At 34.7% G+C, this 21352-nt stretch overlaps 1 protein-coding gene and 1 long non-coding RNA gene across 2 annotated transcripts in view; both read right to left on the reverse strand.

Annotated features, from left to right (window-relative positions):
* Positions 1 to 21352, reverse strand: part of LOC132047707 (uncharacterized) — an 81710-nt gene that overhangs the window by 35387 nt on the left and 24971 nt on the right. The gene's annotated exons all lie outside the window — the stretch shown is intronic.
* Positions 9904 to 10633, reverse strand: LOC132043540 (uncharacterized). Its single transcript, XR_009411832.1, has 3 exons — positions 10565 to 10633; positions 10294 to 10459; positions 9904 to 10000 (listed from the first exon to the last, which is right to left on the reverse strand). It is a non-coding gene; the product is annotated as an uncharacterized LOC132043540 (long non-coding RNA).

Here is a 21352-nt window from a genome sequence, read left to right on the forward strand (position 1 = left end):
TGGGGTAATTTCCCAAATTAAACCGTTTAAAGGAGTTATCGCGGAAAGGTTTCCCTTTTGCAAAACGTTCAAACCTTCGGTGTTTCCCTAACTCAAATAAATTTAAACTCGGCAAGAGGGGGGTTTTAAAAAGGGGACGAACATGAACCTAAAAATTTCCATTTTGTAACTTACTTTCCCCCTGATATTAAAAAAAGGCCCGAGCCTGGACTAGGATCCTCGACCCCAAACCACTTTAATTCTTGTGTTTTTATCGTTTTTTTCTTGTAACATATACTTTAGTGATTGCCCAAACTCACATTTGTTTCTCTTAGCAAATAATTTGTTCTATTTTAACAGTTGAAGAACAACTTCTAGATGTTTCAAATGTTCCCTCGTACCTTACTATACCAGCATATCATCAAAAAACACTATATATATAGACGTGACTCTAAACTGCAATAACACATGATGGGTTCTGAAAGCAGTTTTATACCCATCAAAGCTTCAAAAGATTTGGGTTGAGTGTTTGGTTTGATGGGAGCTCTGGTGGTTGGTCTTAGTTTTGGGCTTGGATAAGTGAGTCTCAAGGGTTGGTTAGAAGCTGGAAAAATTGATGGTCTAGGGTTTTGATTGGTTTATGAGATAATGATTGTTTGAGGGTCTGATATATGTGTTATTTGGGACAGATCTGGTAGGAACAAAAGACACTAATGCCCTAAATATCCTTCATAGAGTTTAGCAACTTCATAAACATATTATATGGTTGTGGGTTTTGCTAATTTGACCAAGGATTTTAAAATCGAGGCATCAATCCACTAAAGCTAGATACACAGTGAGTTTCATTAGCAAAGGGTTAAGTATGGTCATATAATAGTGAGCTCTTCAAACTTCTCTCGATCCTGATCTACAGTACCTACTTGCTTAAGTTTGTTAAGTTCATCCACAATGTCTTGAGGTCTAATGTTGCCAAACCTTCTACAACCTCAAACAGAACTTATGCTAAGTGATTCCACATTTGATTGACCAAATAACTGTCAAACCAAACACCACCCTATCACATACATGAACTGAGGCATATCTTTTCTTATTCTAGTATGTTATAGAGCTCAAAGAACTTCTCATACTTCCTAAGCCAACTCCTAGGGTTATTACTATGCAAATAAGGGAAATTAATTTTAGGCTTTAAGGTCTTAGGTTGAGAAAATGGACAGTTTAAGTACGAGGAGTTGGTAATAATAGAGGACTAGAGGAATAGGTTGGATTCTGAAAAGAGGTGGGCTGGAAAATCGTGGTGCTGGAGAAAATGTAAATCCTCAACCAACAAGGCTATGTAGAGGGTGTAGATAGAGTTTGTCAAGTAAAAATGGATTTATTGCCTGACATTTGGCTGGCTTTCCGTAAGGATCTTACTTAATAATTCAAAGTAGTCGAGTAAATGTTGTTGTGAGGGTTCGAAGCTGAATCTCGGCTAAGGAAGGGAGTAACTAAATTTCCATCGCACAATCAGGATTAAAAACTAATTAATGAGTTTGGAGGGTCACGATTTTGCCACGTCATCGAGGAGGTTGTTATAACTGAAAATGACATGAGGGAGAAGGCAATGAATTTGATAGGTCATTTCTCTCTCCTCATTTCTTCTTCTTCACGATCTTCTTCTCCATTCTCTTCTCTTTCTAAATCTAAACTTCTTTCTTCTTCTCCACATATCTATGATAACAATGGTGGATTCTCCAGTTACTTAGTTTCATTTTATTAAGCATTTGATTTTCTTGAAATTGAGTTCCATTTTAGTTGATCTAAAAAAGAAAATTTTCCCAAAATTCTCTTAATTTCTCATTTCACTTGTTTTTGGTTTAGATCCATATCTAGATCATTACAATTGGTATCAGAGAGGTCTATTCTACAGCTTGTGGGTTGGAAATGGTGGAAGGTACGCGTTTACAAACTTTGGATGCTAGTTGACTCAATATGAGGAGGTTCTATTTGAGTTGAGTGTAGGTCAACAATCCATTCAACAAACATAGAGGGGAATTCAAGGAACATTGGAATTGATATTAGAACGATATAACCACTTTGGAAAGACCACACAGCTCAAGGTGATTGGATATTACCCTATCTAGTTCAGGAAGTAAGGGTAGTTAGACCTCAAACTGCAATTCAAACTCCTCCTCCTAAGTGGGAATGGCCTAGTTTCAAGGGTCAAGAGCCCAAGGTGTGGATTAGGAAGTGTGAAAGGTATTTTAATCTCTATAAAACTTAGGAAAATTCTAAAGTAGAAGTTATTGCCCTTTATTTGAATGGTATAGCTGAAATATGGTATCATTCACTGATGTTGAGTAAGAGAGAAGGTGATTGGATATTACCCTATTAAGTTATGTGTTTTCACTATCTAGAACAATTTTGCAAAACTAAAGAATAAATATCCAACATTATTGTCATTCTTAGTCGTAGAATTGAATTTCTTGTGTTAGTATAGTGTTGAGTTGGTTTTGGTTAGGACTTTCTTTGAGTTACTAACATCCATGAGATATAAAACTTATTGACATTCAAAATCTAAGTTCAAGCTTGGAATAATATGATAATAGACAAAAAACTACAAAAAAATTTAAGAAATATTTATAAATTACATTACAGATAAATATATTTATGTATAAAATATTTTAAAAATTGAATAAATGTAATGTCGGGTTAGTTTGGTTCGGTTTGACTTTTTTTAGCTAAAACCAAACCAAACCAAAATAATTATGGTCGGTTTTTTTTTTCAAACACCAAACCAAGTCAAACCAAATCGCTAGTCAGGTTTTTTTCTCGGTTTATCAGTTTGATGCGGTTTGTCGGTTTACTTTGTACACCCCTAGTTATAGTACTAACAATACTAAAAATGATAACGAAATATAGTAAGAGTTATACTTAATGTAACTACGATAAGAATACTAATATTAATAATAATGATATTACCAAGATAGTAGTATGGCAAAAAATAGAAATCATTATAATAATAGATAAAAATGGATTATTAATGACTAGAAAGCGTAAAGAAAGTAATTAGAGGAAAAGTGAGACAAAATTGGGTGTCAACAATTGCATTAGTCTCTAGTTATGACATTTGCCTCAGAAGTAAAGAAGAAAATGTGGCATATGCAGGCTTATTACAACCACCTCCTATTCCTAATCAAGCTTGGAGTCATATTAGCATGGACTTCATTGAAGGACAACCCAAGTCAAGAAGCAAAGATGTGATCTTAGTAGTGGTGGATAGAATGACCAAGTATGCTCACTTCATAGCTCTTGCTCATCCTTATATTGCTTCCACTGTTGCTGATCTATTTTGGAAAAGGGTGCATAGCTTACATGGTACACCTGAGTCCATTGTTACAGACAAAGATAGAGTATTTCTCAGTAATTTTTGTCAAGCCTTATTCAAGTTACTAGGTACTCAACTACATTACAGCACTGCATATCACCCTCAGAGTGACGGTCAAACTGAGAGGTTGAACAAGTGTTTGGAAAACTATCTTAGGTGCATGACTGGTAGCAGGCCTAATCATTGGAAGCATTGGCTTCATGCTGATGAATGGTGGTACAACACCAACTTCCATACTAGTTTGCAGTGCACCCCTTTTGAAGCTCTATATGGATACTCACCCCCTCAACTGTCATTAGGCCCTTTACTTGAAACTATGGTTCCGGTAGCTGAGGATACCATTATGAAAAGACAACAAATGCAACAAATATTGAAGGATAACTTAACTAAAGCTCAGGAGCGCATGAAGAATTATGCTGATAGAAGGAGGACTGACAGAGAATTCCAAGTGGGAGATATGGTTTATTTGAAGTTACAACCATATAGGCAGTCTTCCATTGCTCTAAGAAGAAATTTGAATTTCAGTTCTAAGTATTATGGTCCCTATAATGTACTAACCAGGGTTGGTAATGTTGCTTATCGATTAGAATAGCCTCAAGAAAGTAAAGTTCATCCTGTGTTCCATGTTTCCTTGCTAAAAAAGAAGGTTGGTGACAGAGTAGTGGTTCAGACCTTGCTTCCCAGCACTGGTGATGATGGTCAGTTCTTGGTAAAATCAATTATCGTATTATAAAGACAGATGATTAAAAGAAACAATACTGCAATAACTAGAGTATTGGTGCAATGATCTAACTTGCCTCCTGAGGATGCTACATGGGGGGATTATCAATTTATCAAAAAGCCAAGTTCCCTGATTTTGATAATTAATCCTTGAGGTCAAGAATTGTTTCCAAGCAGTGGGGATTGTAATGATCTTACTTAATAATTCAAAGTAGTAGAGTAAATGTTGTTGTGAGCTCAGGAAGGGAGTAACTAAATTTCCATCGTACGGTCAGGATTAAAGAATAATTAATGAGGAGGGCCACAATTTTGCCACATCATCGAGGAGGTTGTTATAACTGAAAATGACAGGAGAGAGAAGGAAACAAATTTGACAGGTCATTTCTGTCTCCTCATTTTTTCTTCTTCACGATCTTCTTCTCCTTTCTCTTCTCTTTCTGAGTCTAAACTTCTTTCTTCTTCTTCTCTACAGATCTATGATGGCAATGGTGGATTCTCCAGTTACTTAGTGTCATTTTATTAAGCATTTGATTTCCTTGTAATCGAGTTCCATTTTAGTTGATATGAAACAGAAAATTGTCCCAAAATTCTCTTAATTTCACATTTCATTTGTTTTTGGCTAGATCCATATCTGGATCATTACACTTTGAAGTAGCTTGAACTATTGGGGTTCCTTCCAGGGTGGCCTGCAGAGTCGCATTGACCGTGGCTGGTAAGCTGGTGCTGACACAACCGGTGTCGACAAATTTCATGTTCAAAAGGATAAGATCCAGCTTGTTGTTTGTCTCATGCGTTCATCGAGCTAGGTTTGGAACTGATTTTGGTTTGACTCCTAGGATTCAAACCTCTTGCCAGTGTCGTCCACAAAAGCATAGAGTTGGCTTCACATTGCCCTCATTTTTTGTCTTGCAATCCCTGTAGTTTTGATGACTGTGGCACATAGCTCGAGGAGTAGGACGTCCAGTTTTCTCTAATATCATTTGTAACAAGAGCAAAGGATCTGTTACTAAAGTCTAAAATTAGAAGACGAGAGAGGGAAAGATAGAAAAGGAAGAATTGAAGAAGGGAATTATTGATTTCATATATGATAAAATCCAGTACAATGCAGCTGGAATATATAACAAATCCAGCAATTGGACTATAACAACAACTGACATTAGGGCCACTTGTCCCTCTTTCACCTAGATACCTATCCTATTAAGTAACAAACTGTAGGACTTAACTGAAAATATCAAAAGGCTACTTAATCAGACTTAAAGGACCGAAAAGACCATGAAAAATACCACTAAAACATAGACTTCAAATTAAATTTCTCTCTATTCATGACAAACATCATTTTTTCTCTTTTCTAATACAACATTGAGCAGAAAGAAAGACTCTTATACAGAGCTGGATGTAGAAGGGAAGGTTGAAGAAGTGTGATCAGTATCCTTTGTGTCAGTTGATTGAAAGATTAATTGGTTTTCACTCGCTTGAATCTCATCTCCTAGTCCCTGAATATTAAATTCATCAATGTCTAAACGACCTTCAAGCATGCTCACTACTGCAGACATGTTTGGCCTCAGTGCTGGAGATGTATTAATACACAGTAAGGCTACTTTAATCATCCTCAACACCTCCTCCTCATTGAAATCGGAACCTAACCTTGTATCCACTAGCTCCAAAAACTTACCTTTTCTTTGTAGAACCAGGGCCTAGAATAAGCACAATGATGGTATTAGAAAAATTGAGAAAGACACTTACTAGTTCATGCTTTGTCTGAAATACTACCATGTCTGCTTGATCAAATACATTGCCATGATTTCTACCAATATGAAGTTTTCATCAAGCAAAGCGACAACTGCTTCAAAATTCACTCTTCATTGAACTGGTATCAAGAGATTCGGGTTTCTTACCCAATCAAGAAGACAGACGTAATTCTCATCAGGACAATATTTCATGTTGTTCTTCCCCGCAACGAGTTCTAACACAACCACCCCAAAACTGAACAAATCTGCTTTGTGTGTTAAATAACCCCAGAGAGCATATTCAGGGGCCATATAACCTCTGCAAAACAAAGTAAAAACGTTGCACTCATGCAGGCCAGACCTGTTGAGGAACTTCATAAAAAGCTTAAACTAATGTCATTTATCTCATCACTAGGTAAGGTAGCAATGGACAGCAGAAATATTTGTTACTCATTCCATTATAAACCGATTGCTATAATTTGACTTAAAGGATTTTTAAGAGAGAAATGATGTGACATTTACCTAGTTTATTATAGTTGGAGCACAAAACATGGTTCTAAAAAGACGAGAGGATCTGAAGTGAAAATGTGAAATGATAGATAACCTTTTTAACCTGTCAGAATTATATACTAAACATTCAGGAAAAAACTGAAAGTAACTTTGGTACGACCTAAAATGGAAAGGATAACATTCAAATGGGAGTATTTTTGAATAACTAAAGTCGATTAATCAATTAGAGTAGTGTAGAAGCTCACGTAGTCCCAGCAACCCTGGTGGTGATGTGTGATTTCTCTTCTTCGTGAAGTTTGGCAAGACCAAAGTCAGAGATCTTTGGATTTAGGTCTTTGTCAAGGAGTACATTGGTTGGTTTGATGTCTCGATGAACAATCTTTAGAGGCGATTCTTCATGTAGAAAAGCCAAGCCTTTAGCTATGCCAACACAGATCTTTTGCCTAGTTGGTCAGTCCAGTTTTGGTTGACATTCTTCAGGACCTGCAATTTACTGTAGAATTGAAACTAGGAACATACACAGAGACGTACGTATGCACACAGAGGAATTTATAAACTATAGAGTTATGTCAGTTACCAATTACATTATTGAGGCAGAATGGAATTGTCAAACTTAATTTTTTTTTTCATTCGCGTTAGTGTCCTTTTCGACTTGTGCCTTAAAAATCCATGAAGAATAGCACTTACCAAACAAAGCATGACAAAGGCTGTTATTCTCCATGTACTCATAAACTAGTAAATATTGGTTCTGTTCAACACAACATCCATAGAGTCGAACGAGATTTGGGTGACGTAAACCTGATATCATGCCTATTTCATTTACAAATTCACGGTTCCCTTGTCTTGACTTTGATGAAAGCTGCTTGACAGCAATTATAGTACCATCTGCTAGTGTACCCTGAGCATCAACAAATTTAAAAAATGCATGAAGTTCATAAATGATTTCCAATAGTATGCATTAGAAATTCCTCAGGAGAGGGTAAGAAGGAAGAATTTTGAGAATTTGTATACATGTTCGCGTTGTAGACAGATCCAAATCCACCTTCGCCAAGCTTTTTTGCGGCATCAAAGTTACTTGTGGTAGCTTCAATTTGTCTGAAAGTAAATATACCAGTTTGCAGATCTAGTCCTCTGAATTCTACACAACAATAAAAGAACCAAGTTTAAAATGTAAGTTCCCACAAAATAAAAATAAAAAGGAAAATTTTAACTAGAGCGTCCAAACAGTTATGGGAAGTTCCCCGCCCTTTAACTCGTGAAAGCATTTGGATGGCATATATGTTTAATGTGACAGGAATTCTTCCACAAAATGTTGTGGTTTCCCCAGAAGGTGATAATTACAACTAGTATTCCATGTGGTACTATGATCCACATGCACTTCCATTTGCAAGACCATTCCAGTTATCACTTGATTTAGCAACAACTCCAAGAACCACCCAGATTGCAACAGACAAAAGTTTTAAGTACATTCGATTTAGCAGGCATAGATGAAAGTTGAGTTCTAGTATTACCTTGGGCCATCAATTTCTTGCTTCCTGTTTTCCTCCAAGAAACAAAGAAAATCATCAGAATGAGAGCTAATGAAGACATCACTGCTCCAGCTACGATTAGAATGCTCTTTTTCTGATTAGAAGAGGTCTCCTGTGCAGAAGGGGGTTCCCAGTCTACATTACAGAACAAAAAGTTCAAGAACGTTAGCTACTCTGGCATATATTTGGATGGCAGAAATCATAGATATTTTGCATGTTATTCAATGAGAGAACATCTTTTTGAGAAAGATTATTCAATTAGAAAACAACTAATTTATATCTTCTTGAGATTCTGCTAACTAATCAAGAATAGCCTTGTAATCCCGTTTCCAATTCTGAAAAGGTCTTAACTTCTACATAAGATGAAAAGGGTGACTAACATTTGTAAAACTGACTCAGGGTGTGTTCGGTACGGAGGGAAAATGTTTTCTAATTATCTCATGTTCGTTTAGTAAAAGATTTTGGAAAGTATTTTCTTTAGTAAAACAAGTTCTCAAAAATGACTTCTCTAATAAAAAAAAAGAAAAACAAGTCCACAAGTGCATTCCACCAACCACCCTACCACCACCCAACCCACCCACTCCCACCACCCCACCCCCACCCCGCCACCCAACACCCCCGTCCCAAAAAAAAAATCGTTTTGAAAAAAAAAAGTTTTGAATTTTTTTTTCTTTTTTGGTTTTTTGCACCCCCAACCACTCCTGTAACCCATGCACCACCCCTTTCCCCCCTAAATTTTTTTTCTTTTTTCTTAAAAAGAGTTTTAAAAGTTTATTTTTTTGTTTTTTCACCGCACCCCCCCCCCCCGACACCCCATCACACCCTCCAAAAAAATTAATTTTTTTTTTTAAGTTTTGAAAAGTTTTCTTTTTTGATTCCCTACACCCACCTCCCGCACACACACCCTACCCCCTCCCGAATTTTCTACTTGCTATTTAATTTTATCTCTATTAAAAAATTATAAAAATTGAAAGTTTGCGTGGTTAAAAATTAAATTTTTTGGAGGGGTTAGGTGGTGTAAAAATCCAAAAAAAAATTAAATTTTTAATTTTTTTTGGGGGGGGGGGGGTGGGGTGGTGTAGAAAATCCAGAAAAGAAAATTAAAAACTTCAAAAAAAACATTGGGTGGAGGGGTGGGTGGGTGGGGGAGGGGATGTGTGTGTGTAGAAAATTCAGAAAAAAATAAATTAAAAACTTCAAAAATAAAAATTGGCGGGGGGGGGGGGGGGGGTGGTTGGTGTGCTATGGGGAGGCGGGGTTGGGGTGGAGTTGGTGGGGCTTGGGTGGGTATTTTTTACCAACCAAACGAACATGAGAAAATAAATAAGAAATCCACTTATTTTCCACTACCCAAACGAACATGAGAAAATAAGAAGAAATTCACTTATTTTCCAAGAACACATTTTCCAGGAAAACATTTTTCCTTCATACCGAACACCCCCTTAATCTCGCTATATCATGGAAGAAGAGAAGAGATACTACATTCAAGAAATGAAAGTGAAGATTAGAGAGTACTACTAGCTTTCAGAGAGATGGCAGATACTAAAGGACCATAGCTTCCTCTACTTGGGATTGATGTAGTTCCTTTCCCGGCATACTGAAAGCGCACCTCTACGGTCTTATCTTTTACTGTTACATTAAACTTTTCTTTCAAACCTTTATCAACTCCTCCAGCTACTCTTTCAATATCAAAATCTTTAAGCTTCAGTTCGTCCTGTAGCCAATTAAACTAAGTCAGATGTAGCTAATTGGATTTTTTATTATATCTAATTCTCTGACGTGTTGGTTCACCTGGATGTATACATCAAATACCCGTCTTCCAAGACTTTGGAAGGATCGGTTGTCTCTGTAAACTATTTCTGCGAAATGAAGTGTCAAAGTGTAGCTTCCATTTGCTAAGCAACGTGCAAAGTAAGTCAAAGATAAAGGGGAGAGACGAGCTGTCCTGTAAAGTTGAGATTCGTCGCCCTCGATAGCAGATAAATTATCTGCTTTATAGTTATTCAATGATATGTCACGATTCCAGAAGTGTCCAGTACTACTGGTTCCCCAGTTCCCTTTCCAGTGAACAAATTTTGCAGCACCTGCTGAGTCTCCATCTGCTTCATAAGGAGCGTTTCCAATAATTACTCTTTCTCCACCACAATTTATGTGCAGTGAGTACTTCTCTGCAACATTCAAAACCCGGAGAAAAGTTACTGGAGATATGAAAATATTTCAGATATATGAGACAATAATAAAACTGTTTAGTTCTTCATGTACATTGTCGATAAAACTGTCTGCCGCTTCAATTTATCCCTTGATACAACTAGTTTGCAAAAGGAACAAATTACGTCTTCCTAGTTCTGTATATTGATTGTCAACTTGAAGCTGGGGAACTATCACTCGGTGGAACAATATTAAACAAAAGAGTTAAATGGAGAGAGTAGAATTCAGAGCTCTGCAAACAGTGAGTACTCACCCTCTGAACATGGTTTGGTTGACAAGCACTTCCCATCATCTCTATAGAAGTTGAAAGAGGTATTAGAAAGGATAAGTCCTTTTCAAGAGCATCATAGCCTTGTTATTTTATTTGAAGTTAACACACTTACACAAAATTCCCGGCCTTAAAGCTTCTGAATAAGTTTCTGATAAGAAAAGAAGACCAGACATGGAGATGATCAGTTGATCATCTGAACTGTATACACATAAAAGAAGACAGGTGAAAAGTGTAAGAAACACAAGGATCATACAGGTTGTCCCGACAGGTAGATGGTTCAGAGCTCTCGTCGAACTTATTGTAGGAAAGGTCTATCACGCTGCATCAAAAGGTATCCGACATGGTTAAGAGTTCATCAAGTATTTTCAATCTAATGAGAGGAACCTTCACTTAGAAAAGACAGATTTAAATGCATTAAATTAATGACAAATCAGCTAGTTAAATCTCAATATCGTAATTTATTGCCCATTCAACTCATCTTCACAAAGCTACCATTGTTCCTGAAAAAACTTACAAAAGCAAGACTCAAGAACTCAAGTTCTGGACTAGAGAACTATAAATGACTTTTTAATCTGATTCTCTATGCGAGCAACCACATTTGTTTGTTATTAATGCTTCCTTATCTATCTATCACCCTTTTATATTATCCTACCCTGAAGCTATAAATGCCACCTTTTAAATTGAGTTCAAAATGATGATTAGAGCATATGAAAAGGCAAGACAGAATTAAACTTACTCCTTGGTATCTTGACCCGTAAGCCACTCGGGGACTGGCCCAACAAAAGCATTGCCAGTCAGATACCTGATAAGTAGCAATTATTAGATTTAACTAGGAGATCACAAATTTGAAATGGAATATCTGCATACATGTTCAGGAATATGATCCCACTATCAGCTATCCACAAAAATGAAAAGAGGTTGCCAATTGAATAAAGACTCATTTTTGAGCTTTGGGATTGAGGCATAGTAGTTGTTGTTGTTTTAAATGCAGTTCATGGAAAGAATATTACTGAGATAACAAACCATCTAATATCAAAATATAAAAACTTTGAGGCAAGAAATAGGAAATATCATGCAAAGGTATTTGAATTTGAGCTCTTGGCATCATTGACATCTAGGATAGTTTTGTGATTTGAGGCTTATTTCTGCTTTTTTCAAATGAAAGAAAAGGGTTTTGGCATTTGGAGAATACCGAAGACTGATGGATGGACCATCAACACTCACATATTGAGACTAATATAATGAAACAGAGATGCAGAGAAACATTTCCACATATACTTATAGGCAACTCCATGTAGTTCTGACTTACGTGCCCTCCAACTTAGTCAGGCTTTTGAGATTTGCAATCCCTCCTTCAAGCTTGTTGAAACTCAGATCTCTGCCAGTGAACAATAAACAGAGCGAAACCCAAAACAATGATCAATCCATATGGTTGAACAAACTATAGGACAATTGTTAAAAGCTTAAATAAGGTAAAATAAAGGATAGAAAATGGATAGCTTCTACAACAGGTATGTATAGAAACATACCATCTTTACTTAATTTACCGTCTTGCTCTTTTCAAGATCATTTTATTTCAAGAAAGTAAATGAGCATTGGTTCTCACAGAAGAAAGGGAGATGTGTTGTCTGCATTCGTCAAGATTCAACAACACTCTGCTCTCTTCTATATTGAAAGAGAAGAGGCTTGCAGAAGCAAAAGAAGAATACGAGAAGGCCTTCAGTCAGACTTGCACAAATACTTGATTTAAGTGGATTGGCCACAGCTTGTATGACAGGAAAAGGATAAAAAGAGATCATTAGGTAAAAAAAAAAATTAAAATAAACTCAAGAATATATGGAAAGTAGTGGAATTACAAAAACTGTAATTTGATCATATCAGCTACAAAATCAGGAATCTTCCCATGTATATTACAGCTTGTCAAAATTAGGAACGTGTATTTGGGTCAAGTCCATCTCTTCTGAGTTTTCGAGTCAACTTAATAGGCCGTTTTTTATTTGTAAATATGAAAATTATATCTCTAAAATCAAGAAACGAACATAATTAGCATCTTAAACAATGAATCACACCCATTAACAACAGAAGTAAAATCAACATTTTCACCAAGGAACTTACATCTTTTATGTATATTAAAAAATAAACTTGCACAAGTAAAATAACATCTTTAATAAGGGAATTACACCAATCAAAATAAGAAAAATTATAGAAAAACTCTTCAACAGGTAAATTACATCCCATAAGTAAATGTAGAATTAGACAAACTATAAGTTCTCAAAAATAAATCATAAATTTCATGTTTTTTCTAAGCAATGCTTACGAAATTTTCATCACAATTTAAGTAGTAAATTGATTTAAATTGAATTTAACAATTATAGAAAAGCACGAATTTTTATAATACACTCCCTCCGTCCATTTTTATTTATCCACTATACTAAAATAGATGTTCATTTTTACTTGTAAGTTGTAGTTTGAAAATACAAGACATGATTTACCATTTTATACCTATTTTACCCTTATTATTAAGTACTCCAATTCATTTCTCATTTTGTTTATTGCTTATTAAGAGTGTCCCAAGTCAAATATAGACAAGTAAACATGGACGAAGGGAGTAACCAACAACAGAAATTATAGAAAAGTTGAATTTTGATCTCAATCCAAAATTCTTATTGAGACTCACAGATTTGAGATTAATAGAAATGCTTAATTTAAGGAATTTTGAAGTCTCTATTTTGTGTGTTCTCGCTAGAGATCACAGATAAAATAATAGAATAGAGGAAAGAAAATATAAATAATAAAAAGATAAATAGAAAATTGAGAGAGCCGAAAAGGGAAATGACTGGTACAAAGGAACTAAAAAGCAAAAAAAAACAGGAGTCGAAAAATGTTCAAGATAGATTCAAACTTATGTTTACCAGTCATGACACCTTTGTCTAATTTGCGACTAGAGGTGGCAGGATCAAATATTTAATCTAGGTTAAGCAAATTGTAATATAGGTATATAAAAAATTTATCAATTTAGGGGGTGTCATGCCACCCCCACCCTAAAGGATGGATCCGCCCCTAATCTGACTTACCTTAAATCATAAATGCATATAGTTGGCAATGGATGTACAATACAATTCACCTCATATTTAATATAGCTGCACACAAATATATATCTGATATTTTTCAATCTGAACCTAGTGTTTCATCTGCTAGTTCCATCAATTTTCCTTGCCTTTGTAGATCAAGGGCCTGAATACAAACACCAGAATGGACTTAAACGAAATGCAAGAGATATGTATTTTGCGTTGCATTTTGACCCGTTGAATTAAACTAGTCTGACCCGTTTTGACCCAATAGTTTGACGGGTTATTTTATGTTCAACCTTTTGGTTCAAATCAACATACATGCTACATGTCATAACCCAACCATTTAAACTCCGAAGATATGGTTTGATTTTGCTACCTCTAGATTGAATTAATATGGGGAATTGTGATCCCTTACCCAATCTAGAAGGCAGACAAATTTCTCATATTTCATAGTGTTCTTCGCAGCAGCAATCTCTAACGCCATTATGTCATAGTCTTCTAACTCACCACTCTTTCTTGGTTAAGAATTTGAATACATAAACACTATCGAAAGTTGCCCCATATAAGATATCCAAAATCCAAGAAAGAGAAATAGCAAGGGTTCTACAGATCTTAAAAGTATACATGCTGCATGGAAGAAAGGATTAAGAAAAAAAAGGTTAATGTATTTAATCTTAGATGTATATATGCTGCATGCAAGTAATTCTTAATCATAACTCTCAACATGTTAACTCACATGCAGCATATATACATTACTTGCAAGTAACTTATTCTTTGTCGGATGGTTATACTGTTATTATACTTATTTAGTAATCCTCAGAAAAGGTTTAAGAAAAAAAAACTATGAATTGATCAAAAACTAAACAAATACTCCTAACAACACAAAGATTTAGTTTGCAGTGTAGTGATTATATTGCAAGTTTTCAACTTTAAGGAGTTCATATCGCACCAAAAATCCTCCTCCTTTTTTTCTTTTTCCAATTAAAGAAAAAAAAACCAGTACAAATTCTGTCTTTGAAGAGAGAAGATTAAAAGGAGAATTGTTTCATACATGACAACACTTTCTACAAAGCTCACTTTGTAGAGATAGCTGTGGCAGAAATTGTACCGTAAACTCCGTCCAAAACATTACTATGTCTTCTTTCTGATTATTCAAAAGCATCAAAATTAGGGTGTCAATTAAACGAAAAAATGACAGAAGCATAGAACAGGCTATGAACAAATATTAACTTAGTGTTGAAAGCAATAATTAAAATATATTTTGTGGTAGGATCAACATTTCCTCCTTCATCGTTTTTCCTCTTTTATAATACAACATCGAGCAAAAAGAACTTATTTAGAGGTAGATGTAGAAGGGAAGATAGAAGAAGATCGATCAGTATCCCTTGTGTCAGTTGAACGAAAGAGTGATCGGTTTTCACTAGAATTAACTTGCGTCTCATCATATTTGTCTCTTAGTCCCTGAAACTTAAATTCATCATCGTGGACGGTTGAATCTAAGATAGACTCGTTAGCATCCAAATGACCTTCAAGCATGTTCACTACTGCAGACATGTTTGGCCTTAGTGCTGGAGATGGATTAGTACATAGTAAGGCCACTTTAATCATCCTCAGTGCCTCCTTCTTGTTGTAATTGGAACCTAACCTTGGGTCCACTAGCTCCAAAAACTTTCCTTTTCTTTGTAAAACCAGGGCCTGAAAGAAACACAATGATTGAAATGGAAAACTTGCGAAAGATACTTTTTGGTCTATGTTTTTTTTTTTTTTTGAAATACTACCAAGTCTACTTGATCAACAAAACGCATTCGTTTATAATAAAATGAAGTTCTCATCAAGCAAACGAAGACGTGCTTTAAATGTTCACTATTCATGGAACTGATATCAAGAGATGCTGATTTCTTACCCAATCAAGAAGACAGACATAATTCTCATCAGATTATATTTCATGTTGTTCTTCCCAAAGAACTAGTTCTAATACAACCACCCCAAAAACTCGTATAAGTCTGCTTTATGTGTTAAATAACCCCAAAGTGCATATTCAGGGCCATATAACCTCCGCAAAACAAAGTAACAAGTTATACTCATGCAAACTTGACTGAACAGGAGTTTCCTAAAAGGCTTAAACTAATACTATTTACCTCAACACTAGGTAAAAATGGACAGCAGAAGTTTTTGTTACTCCTTCCATTGTAAAATTGACTGTCGTAGTTCGACTTACATGATTTTGAAGAGAATAATGATTGACATCTACTAGCTTATCATAGTTATAATATGATGGGTCTTTGAAACAGTTCGATCATTTTAATAATAATAAGTTTGAACATGGATTTTCAAAAGACGAGTGGCATTGAAGAAAAATGTAAATGATAAATAACCTTTTTAATCTATTGAACTCTTGGGATCCGTAAAGTGCTAGCCATAACCTTTTGGAATTATATAACAAGGAGTAAAGATTACATTCAGGAAAAAGTGAAGTAACTGATACGACCTAAAATGGAAGGATGGCATTCAAAAGGGAATATTTAGAACAATTAAAATTTGATTAATCAATTAGAGTAGTTTAGAAACTCACATAGTCCCAGCAACCCTCGTGGTGACGTGTGTTTTCTCCTCATCGTGAAGTTTGGCGCTGACCAAAGTCCGAGATCTTTGGATTTAGGTCTTTGTCAAGGAGTACATTGTTCCTTTCATGTCTCTATGAATCATCTTCAGAGGTGATTCTTCATGTAGATAAGCCAAGCCTTTAGCTATGCCAACACGGATCTTTTGCCTAGTTGGCCCAAATTTTGGTCGACAAATCATCGGGACGTGCAATTTACTGTGAAATTGAAACTAGGCCCATACTCACAGGAATTCACAGACACATATATATGTACGTATATATGCACATAGATGAAGATACAAACTTGAGAACATTATTGGTGGAGAATGGGATCACCAAACTTTTTTTTTTTGCCCAGTGTGCTTTTTCACTTGTACCTAAGTAATCCATGAAAATAGCACTCACCAAACAAAGCATGAGATAGGCTATTGTTCTCCATGTACTCATAAACTAGTAAAAGTTGGTTTCGTTCAACACAACATCCGTAGAGTCGGACGAGATTTGGGTGATGTAAACCTGACATCATGCCTATTTCATTTACAAATTCACGGTTCCCTTGTCTTGACTTGGATGTGTTGACACCCAATTTTGTCCCGCCTTTCTTCAAAAAATATTTATTTGCGCTTCTAATAGCTTGACGACTTAAGAACATTCGTTTATATTTTATTGCAATTATTAGCCTTCTATTAATATTGTCGTTTTCCATTGTCCAACTATAGTCATCACCTATTACCGTTATTATTATTATTATTATTATTAATATTATTATCATCATTATTATTATTATTATTTTTATTATTATTAATATTATTATTATTATTATTATTATTATTATTATGCTGCAAGCACTTAATATTATAATTATTTATATTATTATAATCGCCGTCTTAATATCATTATTATTGTTATTATTATTATTATTATTGCTATTATTTTTTCATCATACTCGTGAAAGACCTAATATTATAATCGCGATAGGCGCTTTTAACATTTTTTTTACCGTCTTATGTAAAACGCATCACATTTATTTTATACAATTAGACAATAGCATTTACTTACTTTTAAACCTTATAAATATTATCGCGCAACTATTATGATATCGTATAGTTTTCACTGCCATATAACTACTAGTAATTATACTTTGCATTGCATAATTTATTCACTTAAGCACTTGTTGATATGTAATTTATCAAAGGATGTTAAATCCTTATTTGAAGCCCACGAAATTAGAAAAAGAGCAGCCCATTTTTTTAGGGCCCAACTCGTGTAAAGACCAGCCCAACAGAACTCACATTAGCCTCTCTAATTTCCTAAAACCTGATCCCTTATCCAAAGAATCAGCAGCCATTATCTACACCTCTTCCATTTACGGGCAAACGCCATATTCTCCAATCCTAAAAAGCAAAATTTGTTTAGCCAATTTCGTGCAAGAGAATGCTTTTTCAGGGACGTCTCTTTCTTCTTTCCTAGTTCGTGCAATATGGTACAACCGAGACCTAAAGGAGCTTTATGAAATCTTGTTAGTTTTGGGATAGATGAAGACCAAATCTCCCCGTATTTTACCAATCTTGCACCATTTCGGGCAACAATCTGACCAAATCACGTGAAGGTCACATACCTCCAAAGCCCAACGTTCGAGTTCAAAGGGTTTTCTTTGACCATGAGTTTGAAATCAGATTCGAAATCCCGCCCAAAATTTTGACCTTGAAAACCTTAGTTCATGGTTATAAATAGGAGGGGTAGCATTCATTTAAAGGGAGGTTTTTTCTTTCGGGGGTTAATAGCCAGCCTCACTCTAAAAAAAAAAAAAAAAAAAAAAAAAGAACAGCCAACATACTATTCTATTTTCGGTTTGAAACCTTGGTTAATTCGAGCGGATTCGGGTTTGTCGTGTTTCGAGTGTGGAGCCGGGACCTAAAAGCTCTAGTTCACTGCACCCGAAAAAGGTTCGTAATTCTCCTTTCTCATCTTAGCTTTTTATTTCCATTTTTTAGTTCTGTGTATTTAAATTCTATAGTCAGATTAGCTAGTTCGGATTGTTTGTGTATGCCTTAGTTATAGTAATATAGTCTTTCTTTAAGCTTTTCCTAGTATAGGAATAAAGCATGAAACTACTGGTTTGTTTATAAGTTGTTTGAGGCGTAAGAATGTGTTCTTGTGCACATTTAAGTATTTGTATGTTTCAGGATTCAGTTTAGTTATGAACTATTCATAATTCTTCAATGCCTTAAGTGGGTTAGGAAGTTAAGTATTCAATAACGTCTCCACCATTTTCTCTTTGTTCTTGGTCAAGTAATAACTTTAACATCCTCTTCTTTAGTTTCATCTCTTTTGTCTGAGTGTTTGATCTGTTTAAAAGTCGAATGGTGAAATATTATTGTGGTATATTAAGAATGTCATGAATATTATGTTGATTGTCTTGCCTCATTAGAATTTTCATAAGAAGATGACCTTCTAGCCCAGAACTACTTGTATAGAGTAAAATGATTCTAGATATAAAGCGATTTGCATATAGGAAGTTATCAATACTATCGTGTCAATAGGTCATCTATGTTTGGCCCTCAGTTATATGGAAGTGTTTAAGAATAAAATCTGAGTAAGCTGTGGCTGTGTACCATGCTAACTAGATATAAGAAATTAGTATAAACCTGTATTCATTACTTGCAATTTTGTTAGAGTAAGTTGATGTGTTCTGAAAGAAAATATTTTGTGTCAAAATGGTTGGGTTGTGTATCTGTTCAAATTCCTTTCAAAAAATATGAGTTTGCATTTAAACACATGGGTTCTTTTTATGCTGCTCGGGGAAAGGATAACACTCATCTCTCCTTTCATTTCCTGTTCGCTGTTTTAGGCTTAGGAAATGTTTATTAATTGTCTGGTTGTTTGCTGGTTTAGTTGGAAGTAATTAATTAATTTATGTGATTAGTTGGTTGTCGTCATTAGCTTGCCACTATTATTAATTTGATTGTCACTATCAATAACATCTTTATCGTGTCGCCAACTTGTTAATGTTGATCAGCTTTAAATAGGCTTTAACTCTTTGTTTAGTTTCAATAAATCTGTTATAGGCTAAGCTTTATTTGAATCACATCTTCAAATCTCTTCCCTCACTTTTCAGCTTGTGTCGTTAGATATCTACAGCTCACTTTGTGTTTCATTATGAGTGGACCAGGTTACTAGTTTAGAAATTTTCCTCTTCTTTCCATTTCTTCAATTCTACTTTTCTATACTTGCTTTAGCATGTTTAACATTGAGATTCCTGTTTGTTTAGATTCAATTGTAGTTAGCAAAGCTGTTGTCATGGTTGTTTCTGCAGTTACTAGTGTTGCTTAATTATTTGATCTTAGAAACCATGATCTGCACTTTGGAATAACAGAGGTCATGGATCAGTAGGACCAAAGTTAAGATGTGGGAAAGCATGTTGATAGAGCTCACTGTATGGTTAATTTTAGCACCGTCCCCTCCCATCTTAAATTCAACTTGTGTTTCAAATTCATTCCAAGCAATGGATAGGTTCGATCATTAGTTTAATAATTTTCCTTTTGGTTTAATGTTCTGTGGAGTTCTTCCTATTTTCAAATTTATGTGGCTTAGCTTTGGTTTCAGTCCAGTCTGAATAAGAAATGTTAGTCTCTCTAATTCTTTAAATGTTTAAACTAGGAGTAGAGAACTGCATTTCCTAGCGTGGTGATACAGAATCAGTTCAAAAAAAAAAAAAAAGAAAAAAAAAGGCAATTGTTAACTTGTACTCAGATTTCAATTCATTTCAAAATAATAGCTTTGGTTTCCTCTAGATTTTCCCTTTTTTTTTCAAGTCAATAACCCTTTTTTGTAGTAATCTGCTTTTATTTTCTAGAATCAGTTCTTTCTCATGCATGTTAAGTGTTTTTTTTTTTTTTTTTAAATTAAAAGTTGTTTTAGAATACTTTTTTAGGACCTTGAAGGAACATGAAAATATATTGTGTTTTATATCCTTTCTTTTTGTAAGTCAAGGAAGGCATTTAATACGTCAATGAAATTATTGGTAACTAGTGTTTATCGTCTATTGATCTCTAAAATATATATACTTGATATTCTGGCTATATGAAATGTTTTAGTGTTTCTTGTTTCCTTGCAAAACCAGAAAATTATATCTTTGTTCTATATGTTTCATCTTCGTATGTTGATTATCCTTCTAATCCCATTTTCTTTTTTTATCTCTTGCATGACTACCGGAGCCGAAGAGTTTCACTTTAAGACTCAACGACGCCGATGCCGCTCGGAGTTCACTCTCGTTTCATCATCTTAAGGCATTACGCACTGAGTTCTAGCCGGCTGGAAACCAAGATAGCCGTCGCATTTATTTATCCACTCGCTTTGCCTTCACTAATTGCCTTACTTTGTTCGTTTTTTTAGAAGTTGACAATTGTGTTAGAAGTTACTTGGTACACTCTGGGTGTCGTCATTAGTTAACGTTGTTCGGGATCACTTAGTCGTTTTGCTAATTTAAAGTCGGGGGAAGGTTAAACATTTGCTCTATTAGCATACTAGTGCAAGAAGTGACGTCCTTTTCAAAATCCTTCAGTACTTATTTTTACTCTAATTAAGCTATTTTGAGGACATTCTTTGGCTATTCAGAACTGAAATTTTTTTCTAGCAAGAATAGGGTTACATTTTGATTTGGGAACTTAGCAGTTTTTTTTTTTAAATTTGGTTTGAGTCATAAGGCGTTTACAAAATTCATCTTTATATTATGATATCAAATTTTTATGAATTAAACGAGGGTTAGGAATGATTTTTGTAAAGGAAACACACACAAGATTTTGTTCTCTTTTTAAAATTCTTTTTTTTTTTTTTCCCCCCCCAAGGAGTTTAATTTAATTTAGGAGCAATCCGAATGAGACTTGAAATCATCTCTTTAAAATCAACTTCATTTCTTTCATGTGAAAGTAATTGACCCTTGGTCAAGTTGAAAGCTCGGGGTTTATTAATTGACAAACATTTTTTAGAATACTTACTTGCTGTTTATTTTTAAATAAGTTTTAAAACAAAAACTGGTCACGTGACTTTCTTTAAAAAAATGACCATGTTTAATTATAAGTCACTTCTTAATTTATTTTGAGGTTAAAAGGTTTTTTTTTCTTTTCTAAATTAATTATTCGCCTATTTGATATTTTAAGACAAATATTTATTTTGATTTCAATTCACCTAAGTTTGTGGTTAAGTAATTACTTCGATAATTAAACTTCCCCTGGGATATTTTAAAACCCTTACCAGAATCCTTAAGTTAAATAGACCCTTTAAAAATGGGCCTATTTTAAAACATTTATCTAGTTAATACCAGGTGTCCTAATTCACCTTTAAAAAATTAGGGGGCATTTTCCCTAAA

Source organism: Lycium ferocissimum, chromosome 2 (genome assembly GCF_029784015.1).
Source record: "Lycium ferocissimum isolate CSIRO_LF1 chromosome 2, AGI_CSIRO_Lferr_CH_V1, whole genome shotgun sequence".
Classification (NCBI taxonomy): domain Eukaryota; kingdom Viridiplantae; phylum Streptophyta; class Magnoliopsida; order Solanales; family Solanaceae; genus Lycium; species Lycium ferocissimum.